General features: G+C 28.4%; 1 protein-coding gene across 8 annotated transcripts in view; it reads right to left on the bottom strand.

Moving 5' to 3' along the window:
• Positions 1-12,614, bottom strand: part of LOC111678725 (double-stranded RNA-specific editase Adar) — a 300,956-nt gene that overhangs the window by 247,223 nt on the left and 41,119 nt on the right. The gene's annotated exons all lie outside the window — the stretch shown is intronic.

Here is a 12,614-nt window from a genome sequence, read left to right as displayed (position 1 = left end):
ATCAACAAAAATTTGTTGCGTGTGTCTAAAATATGGACTTCAACAGACAACTGCAGCTGATCTTAGTCTTTAAAGCAGAAATACAAAAAATAGTAACAACAACAAAAACAAACAAATGTTAAGAAATTAAAATACAAATGTCATCTTTAAGAATTATGCAAATTCAATTAAATGCCACAAAATTAAAATGCAAAAAAAAAGATCTTAAAATATTTGTTTTTTTTTAATAAAACTAAAAGGAAACACCTCTATTTTTATTATTAAGCAAATAAATCACATTATTACAGATCATAATTTCTTAGGATGTGGAGATGAGCGGGAAATTTAATTTCTCTATAAAATCAAAACAAACTAGAAAAATAAACAAATTTACAAATTAATTAGCAAAACAAAACGCTCAACTGACAATTATTAAAACACGGCTGCTGAGAAGTGGGGACGTAAAATAAAAGATGAAATAAGAGAAAAATGCCAGCTAGAAAAAAATACTTTAGCTACAGCTTTTTTGCTTGGTTACGTCAAAATGTGTAGGGAAAAGTACAAAATATTTTTTTAAAACAAATTTCAACAAAAAGATTTTACTGATAAGGTGCTAAAAATAGCAAAAACGAATATGCCAAATGTTTTGCTTCAAAAAATATTGAGTTAAGTGCGAGTCTTAAATTTGTTGTAACAAGTGAAAGATTAAGAAATTTGGTGATAAGAAAACTAAGACCTTATATAAACGAACAGCCTTTCGTATCGAACGCAAATTTCGATATTGAAATTTAGATAAATTGTACATGATTTATCGATATCGCATACCAATAGACATGTCTTTAGTCTAGTCTATAGTCTAGTCTATAGTCTAGTCTATAGTCTAGTCTATAGTCTAGTCTATAGTCTAGTCTATAGTCTAGTCTATAGTCTAGTCTATAGTCTAGTCTATAGTCTAGTCTATAGTCTAGTCTATAGTCTAGTCTATAGTCTAGTTTATAGTCTAGTCTATAGTCTAGTCTATAGTCTAGTAAACAGTCTAGTCTATAGACAAGTGTATAGTCTAGTTTATAGTCTAGTTTATATTTGAGTCTATAGTCTGGTCTCAAGTGTAGCCTATAGTCTAGGGTCTAGGCTATAGTCTACACTATATCCCAGTCTAGAGTGAAGTCAATAGTTAGTCTAATATAGTCTAGCCTATAATCTAGTATTTATACTAAATATAACTCAAATTATGTTCAACTAGTTGATGTCTAACAAAAGATATTTTTATATAAAATTACCTTTGTAGTACACCTGTACATTCGTTTTCATTCTGCTGACAATTAAAACTGATTTTATGGCTGGTCTTTTCCCCGCCATTTATATTCACTAATTTTTCATTTTTGCAAAAATAATTATGCTTATAAATCACTACATCGTGGTTGTTTTTCTTGCTTTGCCACAAAAAAATACACACAGCAACAACAATCACGTCGGCGACGACAACGACAACAAGAAGCATAAAGCTTAACGCCTCACCTCTAAAATGCGAGAGCAGTAGTTGTATTCAACAGAATATGTTGCATATCAATTCAAATTGGTATCACAACACAAGCATCATATTAAACGTTGGCGTCATCATAGTCCGTTGCAGTATCATCATCGTCGTCATCATCATCATGCATTTGATCGGCATATTTTAATTTTTTCTCATTTCTATGTGTCTATTAGTCTGTCCATTGAGTCTTTGTTTTGCACCATGTTGTACAGCTGTTGTAAACATTTCAAAAACAAATAAAAGGTGTTTTGTTTTTATTTTATATTCTTCCTATGAGAATGTGAGTTTAATGAAATTTGTTGCAAGTAGTTCTACATACAAAAGTGTGTATAATTCTTTTTTGTTGTTGTTTTGAGAAACAGAGCAAGATTTAATGCCTATTAAGTTCAATGAATTTGATTTAACAGTAGATTTTTGTTTAAAACTCTTACATACACACAAACGCACACACACAATTTGCTATGTGTGATAGAAATAGTGAGAAAGAACAAATTTTACACTATTGCTGCCTAAAAGTAGGCAAATAAATTTAAAAACTGTAATAAATTTTACTTGCTATAAAGAACTATAAATTCGTTTGTGTAGAAAAAAGTTTTTTTTGGTTTGGTAAAGGTGTTTCAGAGTAGAAAATTTGTTGTATTAAGAGTTTTGTTGCAGTAAAATTTATTTAGCGTGCAAATATGTTTAAGGTATATGGCGAACAAAACTGTTTTTTTAATATTTTGATTTAAACTTTTTCATAGTTATATAAAGTATATTCTTGAAATTATTTCCCCCGGGGCATTATATCTTGGTGAAAGTCCCAATCTTGGTTTAATTGCAATCCCAGGGCAAAGAGGTGCTACCAGTTATTTTAGTCTGTCTGGACTATAAATTGGTGATATCACTAAATTATCGGATATTCTTGGAATGGCCACCTACTACATTTGGTCAGTTGACTGCAAGAGTATGTCCTGAGTGGTCAGTTTGTTCAGGTTCCTTTGGCATCTACCTAGTGGCTGTAGTTTGAATCCAAAGAAAGAGTGTGTCGCAGTTAAATGCAGATGCACAGTAAAGTCTATAGTTTAGGCTATAGTCTAGTCTACAGTCTATAATCTAGTCTATAGTCTAGTCTATAGTCTAGTCTATAGTCTAGTCTATAGTCTAGTCTATAGTCTAGTCTATAGTCTAGTCTATAGTCTAGTCTATAGTCTAGTCTATAGTCTAGTCTATAGTCTAGTCTATAGTCTAGTCTATAGTCTAGTCTATAGTCTAGTCTATAGTCTAGTCTATAGTCTAGTCTATAGTCTAGTCTATAGTCTAGTCTATAGTCTAGTCTATAGTCTAGTCTATAGTCTAGTCTATAGTCTAGTCTATAGTCTAGTCTATAGTCTAGTCTATAGACTAGATTTCCTAGTCTATAGTATTTCTAAGGTTTGCTATATATAATTTTTTGCTATTTAATATTATGTATTTTGATTAGTATTTTAATAAAAACAAACACGATTATTTTCTAAATAAATACCATGGCAATTTTCTTTACATTGCATTTATAATTAAAATTTCAAATGAACAAATAAAAAAAGAACAAACAAAACGCATACAATCAAAACTTGAAAATAATAGAAATTTAAACCCGCCCCAACAACACCAACCGGGGGAAAAAAATAGCACCGGAAGTCACGTTTATTTGTAACAAATTAAATATGAATAATTTTTAAATTAAACTAATAAAAAACAGCAAAAGTAAAGAGTTAAATGGCTTTAACATTAAAAGCAGGAGAATAAGTAGAAAACAGTAAGAAAAAAATAAATAAAATAACCCTTTCTTTATTTTAGATGAGTTAACATTTTGTGTGAACGTCATAAGTATCCTTTATTTACATTGTTCTACTCACGTACTTAAGAGTAGACTATGTTAAAAAAAATCTCAAATACAGACACACATGCACATGAACATGCCGTTATTTTAATAAATAAACAAACAACTGTTAAAGGGAAAAAACAAGAAAAATATAACAAAAGTGGGAGTGGGAGTATAACGGTTAAAAAAGGGAAACGCAGCAATAATAAAAGTTGTAGCTTTTGCAAAGAGTAAGAGTAGTAATAGGTATGTGTATGCGTGACTTTAAGTCATTTACTAATGGTGAAATAACAGCAACAACAATAAAAGAAACATCACAGGAAAATAGTAGCAACAGCAACAAAAAAATAGCAGCACCCTTGTAAAAACATGCACTAAATATTACATTTATTGCTTTGGCCACTGTTTGTATCTGTTTTTTTTTTTTTTTTTTATTTTGTTACATGTGTGCATTATGGTTGTTGTTGTCTCATGTTTGTGCTATAAACCAGGTTTTTTTACTTTGATTTTATGTTATTACCTTTATTGCTATTTTAGTTTTCTTCTAGTCTGATTGACAAACCAGTTTTTGAACTCTGAAGTATGTTAACGACAGTATGTAAAAGGGAATTATGAGTGATGTTCATTCCCTAATGTACATATGTATGTGTGTACATTTGAACAGTTGTGTATAAGTGTTGAAATGAAATCAAGTGCTTTAATCATTTATTTGCTGTTTTTTTGTTTATTTTTTTTTAGAATTAACTTTTAATTATTTTGACATGTTATTTTGCTCTTCTTTCTTAAATTGACTTATGTTTTGTTGCCTTAATTTAACGGAACATATATTATTGTTTTCTTTTAAAAGAGAGGGAAGTTAGTAAGTATGGGTAAATATTAATTACATTTTAATGGCTTACGTTTTCACTTGACAAGGCGTATGAGTGATATTTGTAGAAATAAGTTATTTATATTAAGTATACGTCTTTACAGAAAAGTATGAGTTAATTTAATATTTATGAATTCTTTATAAATCATATGTTAAAATTTGAAAAATAAACTGCCTTAAAATATACTATAAAAAGTTGTTAAAAGTTAAAAGATTCTCTTGCTGACTAAATTTAAAAATTTACATTTTATTTCTTTTACATTTTCGAATAAAAAACATTTAGTAAGTTTGTAAAAAAATATTTGCTTAATTTTTTAAATTCCACTTTCAATGATTTATGTCTAGCCAAAAAAATACATAAATACAATTTATACACTTTAAATTGTCTAGTTTATTAAAAGTGCAGCAACGAAAAAAAATAAGAATCCAAAACAATTATTTATCTTGTTAATCAAGTGAAGAAAATTATATTTTGCACCTGTTCGTAGCATGACTATGATAGACACAAACTACAAATCTAAATGGTAATTTTATAAAAAAATTAAATCGTGTGTTTTGTTTTCAGAATTAAATAACAATGAATTGTAAGAAAAATGCAAAATAATAACACTATTGCATCTTTTTTTTTTGGGGAGTTACCAGAAGTGTTCGGTAATAAAGTCTGTTAGAAACAATAAAACGGTCTAAAATCTAGTATAGAAAAGAGTTTTCGTGTTCATTCAACTTTTGTTTTTGTTTAAAGTTTGTGTAGACAGACACGAAATCAAAGTTGTAAAACAAAGCTGGAAGATAATGATCAAAGGTATGGAAAAGAAATATTTTTCGTTTAAAAACTAATAAACAAAAGTTACTTTTTACAGTTAAAATACAAACAGTTTAATCAAAATTATTATACGGTAATACTTCTATAAAAAATTGTTATACAAAAAATTTCTATAAAAATCGTTATAAAAATTTAAAAACTATTATACTCATTTTAATCCATCAAATAATCCGAGGACTTTGTTCTTATTCATAAGGACACACTCTGGTAATTCTGATATGAACAAAGTATACTCTGAACATATCTGGACAAAGAAGGAAAATTTAATGGTATCATTTGTATATGATACCTTTCATCCATCATCATACAACCCAGCACACATCTCATTCATACGACACATTCATAAGAAAAAAACAACACAATTATTATAGGTAGACGGATGGGTGAGGCCCGCCGTAACTCACATTCATCCCGTACCATATACAATTAATACCAACTTACTTAGAACGCTTAGTACCACAGTCACTCCTCTTTCGGTTATCTGTTCTTTCGGCAACAGCACCGAACTTATCCCGAAATATTGACTTTACCTTGCATGAGTCTTTTAACCGCCACTTACACTTCCCGCAAATTTGGGTTTAGACCACAACCACTACGTGGATCACGAAGGAACCTCAACCAACTGACCAGCCAGGACATAGTCCTGCGGGCAACTGACCACCCGTAGTACCAGATTATGCGGTGCTCTGGTCTGACCTCTTTTCAATCTATGCAAAGAATAAGCCAGGCAGTAGACTGTAACCCATTTTTTAGACCCGGCCAGACTAGAGGTATTGGCCACCTCTTTATTCCCCGGGATTGCAATAACACCAAGTGGTAATTCGGTAGCACAATTCTGAACTATCTATTTAATCATCTAATACTACATCTATCCACCAACTGTCCAGATGACTGTCCAATTAGGAAGTCATTTGTATTTTGACCTCCTAAGTCAGGCAGACAGACAGGTAGTGTTAAATGGTTTAAATAAGTGCTTAACTTTAAATAACCAAAAAAATTTGGGTTTAGTAAAAACCGAGCCAACCTAATGCCAATTCCTTAAAACAACAAATAAGTATAGAAAGAAAAGCAGAACAAAACAAAACTTTTGACATGCTACCACAACAATAAGAGAAAGAGAGAAAAAGCATCTAAATCAAAACAAGGTGTCAGTAAAAAATTTGATTAAAAAAAATCAAACAATAGATAAACAACAACACATGTACATCAACATGCACAATTATTGTTGTTAATAGTTGATTAAATAAAATATTTATAGTTCATTGAACAATGTACAAAACACACACACACAAACATAGGTACATGATCCCTATGAAAATGAGCTATTTAAAAACAAGAGCAATAAGAGGCAAGCAGGGCACGATTATAACACAAACTCTTAACAAATTAACAATAACAAAAATAGAGAAATTTGTAAATTAATTGACAGATTTACATTTACTCTCATTTAAAGATTTCTCTTCTGGGTTATCACTGATTTAATTGCACGATCATTTTCTCTAATACATGTGAAATTTCAAAAAATTCTTAAACATTTTATAGTTTAGTTTTAGATTCGAGATCAAAAGCTTTTGGGGGCACATAATGTATTTTACATCTATTTAACAATTTTGGTGTAATTTCTCTTTACATTAAAGAAAGTCCATGAAGAAGTTCACGATTGGTATATTGGTATATTAACTCTTTCACGTTTAGGGGACAACGGTGTCCTAAGATTTCTTTTACATTTTTTCTCGATTTAGAGCGTTATTTTAAGTTTACAGCTACTTCTCTCTACATTAAAGAAGCTAGTCAATGAAATAGTTTACGATTGGGGAACGAAAACCATAGGGGCACATCATTTTCTCTAATTTAGTTTACGATTGGGGATCAAAAGCCAAAGGGGCACATGGTGTATTTCACATTTATTTAACAAATATTAACTCTTTCACGTTTAGGGGACAACGGTGTCCTATGATTTGTTTTACATTTTTCTCGATGATTTTTCTAAAGATAGTTTAAGATTGGGGACCAAAAGTCTTAGGGGCACATGGTATATCTTACATTTTTAAAATAAATTCCGAAGAATATGCTTCGAAAACTATTTTTCCATTTTCGCATCAAAACTAATCGATATACGTCAAAATAAAGTGTGTGGTGAAGTCAATTCCACAAATGTTTTGTTCGTGAAAGGTTCAAAGAAAGCCTTTTTCAACATGGTAGCCCAGAGGTAAAGAAACCACATTTTTATAAAACAATGTATGGTTTTATATTTTAAGAAGAATTAATATATTTACAGGCAAACTAAACATTCTGGTATTTACTCCTTTAAAACTCTGTTCTCAGAACACAGTGAGTGAATAAATGATAACATTTGAACAAGAACTTACACTCTATATATAGCAAATGCCACACAGCAGGGCATAAGTTTAAAAATGACAACCAAGTCTTGTTAAGGCGATAGAAAAGATGAGCACAAAACAATAGCAACAAAGGATGGTTAAGAACTACAGTAAAATCCAGATAATGAAAAAAAAAACAATTAATTTAATATTTTTCATAACTTCTGCTTATAAAAACAATAACTAAAAGTCATAAATTCTAATATAAAACGAAGAAATTAATTTACAAAACAAAAAAAGTCTTAAGCAAACTTTATACATCTAGAGGATCCACTGTGTTTTTCTATAGAGTTTAGATACCTGTTTTTGAAGTCTTGAATTTATGATTTTCTTTTGTTTAAGGCAATTTTTGAAGTGCATTTTCATTTCATTTTTTTCAAGATTTTCTATTCATAGGAATTGTATTGGTACTGGTATTGTATAGAAATTAAGCAATTTTTTTTATTCTTGAAAAGAAATAAATTATATAAAAGTATATGAGTATATTTTCTTATATCAATTTCTTTTATAAAGAGTCTGAAAGAAATTGTAGAAAATTTAGAGTAAGTAGCAGTTTATAAATTGGCTTTTGTTATTATTTTATAGCCTACATTTAGGTGTTTGTTACATTATTTGCGTCATTGTTATAACTTTTTTTTTTTTTGTGCAAATATCATTTGCAGAATATGCATTAAATTGCGTGTGTTCACGCAATTTAATGCAGCTTTATTATAATAAAAAAAATTAATGTAGTTAAAAAACAATTAGAGAAGTTCAAACATTCGTAATTCTTTAAAACATCATACAAATGCATTTTTCTCGCTAAATTAAACAAATACATAGGGAGAAGAGGATATTTTTAATATATTTTGTTTAAACTGTAACTATTGTCGTTATTTGTAGAAAGAAAAAGAAAAAACATTTACGAAATCCAACAACCTATTTGAGGTCATGACCTAAACTAATCCCTGCGCCATTTTATATTGCATCAATAAGATAATTTTTTCAACTTTATCGATCAATAAATGTGGTTTCCTAGTCCTATTATTTGAAATGAATAATGAATATTTCAAAGCGTTAAAGGAAGTGATCAGCCTTTAAATTTAACATTTAAAGCTAAAATTTTTAATTATTATTTTTTTTGTTTTCTAGTTTATTAAATATTAAACTTTCATCTAATGTATACAACAAACAAAAAGAAAATATTAATTGTTTAACACACAATTACATTAATTTTATAGAACAAAACCCAGCAGTTCGCAGTGACTACTCCGAATTTGTAATAGAACTTCTCATAAAGTGAATTTAATATGTTTGAAAAGAAAAAACTAAAGAAAAAATCAACTATTTACTCTTTACATTACATGGAGACACTAAAGTGTGGATTTACTTTCTTTCTGCAAAATAAGCATACAAACCATGTCGGCACAGTTACAAAAGTACAGAAAGTATGGTTGTACTCAAATCTAGTAAAAAATCATTTGATTTTAGTACGGGCCCGTTTACCACTTGAAGTATAAAACTATACCGCTGAACTTTTCATTATGACTCTATTTTGACGCATATCCATAATCTTTGATGAGAAATGTAAAAAGTGTTTGGATATCGCAAGATATTATCCTTATTAGCATGTAGTAACATCAAATTCCAAAACAAAACGTATTTTTCTTTGAAAATAGCCATTTACTCAAAATAACGCTCTTAATCGAAAAAAGTTAAAAAAAGTTTAAAATAATCTTGAGATACCGGTGTACCGTATACGTGAAGAGTTAAGTACCAAAAACTCATATTGATCTAACAATGTAGTCATATTCAGAATTGGTCGATTCGTACTTGATTTTAGAACAGAGGGGCTCTTTTTTGGCATTTCATAACACGCGTGATTCTGCTGACGCAAAATTGAAACACATACACTATATGAGCAATATCGGTTAGTTTGCTCTCAACTTGAAAAACAAAATCAAATCAGTTGCTGATCAGCACTGGTCGAAGCAAGATCTGTGCGCGACGTTTTTAAAATACACACAGAAATACAACAACAAAATTTTGAGAAAGCCGAATTAATGTAGGAAAACATAAGAGAAGCGTTGATAGTTTTTTATATATAGACTTTGTGATATACGCTGGCTGTAAAAATCCACATACTTTATAGTTTGTAGTCATCATTTCATTAGTATAATTTCATTTTGAATTGAATTCTGTTCTCTGCTGCTTAACCAACAGAAATAAAACCATGGTAGTCTATGGTAATATGTGTTTGAGCACCACTGTTTTAGAATATAGAAAATTTCAGCAAAAAAGGTTATTATTTTTTGTTAATTTTCTGTTTGATTGAGCTTAGAAACCTACTTGGTTTAAGATAAAAATATAAGATTAATTCAAGAATAGAATTCAAGAATAGATTAAATTATACGCTTGCTTCAAGACGATTCGTACTTGAAAAAGTTTATGTCAATAAAAATATGTTCTTGAATGTTTTCTATTAGATTTTTAGCGGTGGTTCTCAGCTTAAATGCATAGTTGTTTTAAATTAAAAATATAAAATTGATTCAAGAATACTAAAAAATTAAATTTATCTCTAATTGTGTTTAATTCAAGTCGATTCATACTTGATTTTAAGAATACCACAAATTTAACTAGAAAATTGTTAAATTTCTATCTAATCTTAAGCATTTAAATAAAAATAAAAAGAATTACATGTTAGAATCCGAATAAGAGTTTTTATGGATTAAGTAATAAATAGGATTAAATTAAATATGAATTGAGATCAAAAAGGATTTAAAAAAACTGGCACACATAGTTGTTGAATCGATGTCTTATCATTGTAGCGTTGTAAGTCATAAAAATTTTTCAAATAAAAAATTTTGAAACAAAAATAAATCAATAATAAAAAATAAGATATACTACGATACAACCGTACAATACCGATTATGAATTGGACAATTGTTTAATCAATTCCGAGTAATTAGTTTAAGAACATTTTAGTCTAAAATTAAGAAAAATAAACTGAAGGCGACTTTTTCTATAATAACTATTGGAAATATCGCCACAGCGAAAACATACATAAATTCATTGAATCATGGACTTTAATAAGTTTACACACCATTTAATTATAGTTCGAACGTATTTCAAAATGACAAGATATAGTATTAAAAAAAACACAACTCGCTCACACCTTTAGCAATTTATTTCTTTTGATTTTACGCTTTTTTTGCAAATTTTAGTTTTGGTTATTTTACAAATAATTTATACGTTTTCATGTAAATGGCGTAAGAATAATTGTTGTCATTAGTTAAAGAAATTAGACACACTCACACACTTACTCATTTATGCAAATTTTTAGCGGTGGATCTTTAGGGGGAAAAAGGATGAGGGGTACTTCTTTATAAAATTCTGCTTGATTTAAATAATTTCTTTTTTTTATGTCATAATTTCAAATTTGTGTAAAAAATTGAATATTTTCTTGTAAATTATGGTAAAATATTTTAAAGCATATTTTTCATTTCGGCATATTAAGGTTGAAACTATTTTTTTAAAAGACATTTGTAATAAATAAGTAGTTGAAGATGTCTTCGTTTCAGCCAACTTGAAATAGGACCTTTAAAGCGATAATGGTTTAATTATCGGCCGAGCGTTACATAATATGAAAGAATGATTAAACAGAATTGTGTTCATAGAATTTTTATTAATCATTTTTATGTTCTGTTTAATAATAATTAAGAGTTAATTTACAATTTGCTTTAAAAGCTTTTGTTAAATTAAATACAGGGTTTTGCTTAAAAAAAAACTAATAATTGTTGCCAAAATAAAATAAATACTATTTATATTTATGTGTATATATTTATACAAATTTAAGTGTTGAACAAAAAAATCACTAGAGCATAAAAAATTATTATTATAGCTTTATTTTAATGTAAATATTTTTTTTAATTTATAAACCTTTGCTACTGTCAATTAACTCGTAAAAATATGTGTATAACAGCAAACTAAATTTAAATAAAGAAAAAAACAAAAATAATTTAAATGAGGGTCATAAGAGAAAATTATTGAAATAAATAAAAAGCGTCTAATAAAATACATGTGTATTTGGTTAAAAACACTTTGTAAAATTAGATTTGATCAGCAAGAAACCCATAAATCATCACAAAAGATCAATGTAATTCTCATTTGATTAAAAATTTTTAAAATACTTGTGTAAAGACACCGAAGTAATTGAGATTTGCTATAGCGTCAAAGAGCTTGATTCAAATTATATTTTAAAACTTTTTTCACAACCTTCCTACAGCTGTTGCTTTATTTTTGCAAACATTTTTATTGTTATACCAAAGCTATTGTCGCAATTAAGTATTTAAATATAAACCAAAAAAAGCATTAAAATACCACATGCTAAAAATATAAATAAATACTTTATTTATTTTTTTTTCTAGGCCTTATATAAAAAAGAAGCCAAAATTAATATAATTTTTTTTAATACAATTTTATTTTTGTTATTAACCTCGTTAAATGTGACCTAGTAATTGCCACAAAAAACACATTGTGAATTATTTGACTTTTTTCTATTAGTTCTTACAATCACAAAAATATTGCATGTTTTGCAGTAGAAGGAAAAAAATTACTGTCTGGTTTAAATTAAAATCAATTTATCCTTTTTTACAGCAATTATTTAATGTTTTAAACATGTTAATGTTTTAAATTGAAAATTTGTTAAATTGCTTTAATTTAGAAAAATGATTGGCATATCGTTTTCGGAACAATATTATAAACTTTTTGTAGATAATTTGTAAAGAACTAGTAGTGATAAAGAACTAACTAGAAGTGATAGGAAACTAACTAGATCTGATAAAAAACTATCTAAAATGAACGAGAACTTAATTTGAACTGAACTAGAACTGAACCAGAACTGAACTAGAATTGAACTAGAACTGAACAAGAACTGAACAAGAACTGAACAAGAACTGAACAAGAACTGAACAAGAACTGAACAAGAACTGAACTAGAACTGAACTAGAATTGAACTAGAACTGAACTAGAACTGAACTAGAACTGAACTAGAATTGATCTTAAACTGAACTAGAACTGAACTAAATGAACTAGAACTGAACTAGAACTGAACTAGAACTGAACTAGAACTGAATTAGAACTGAACTAGAACTGAACTAGAACTGAACTAGAACTGAACTAGAACTGAACTAGAACTGAACTAA

Source organism: Lucilia cuprina, chromosome 3 (genome assembly GCF_022045245.1).
Source record: "Lucilia cuprina isolate Lc7/37 chromosome 3, ASM2204524v1, whole genome shotgun sequence".
In the NCBI taxonomy this organism is placed as follows: Eukaryota; Metazoa; Arthropoda; class Insecta; order Diptera; family Calliphoridae; genus Lucilia; species Lucilia cuprina.
Note: the sequence above shows the minus strand (reverse complement) of the source record. Positions and strands in the feature narration are given on the sequence as shown.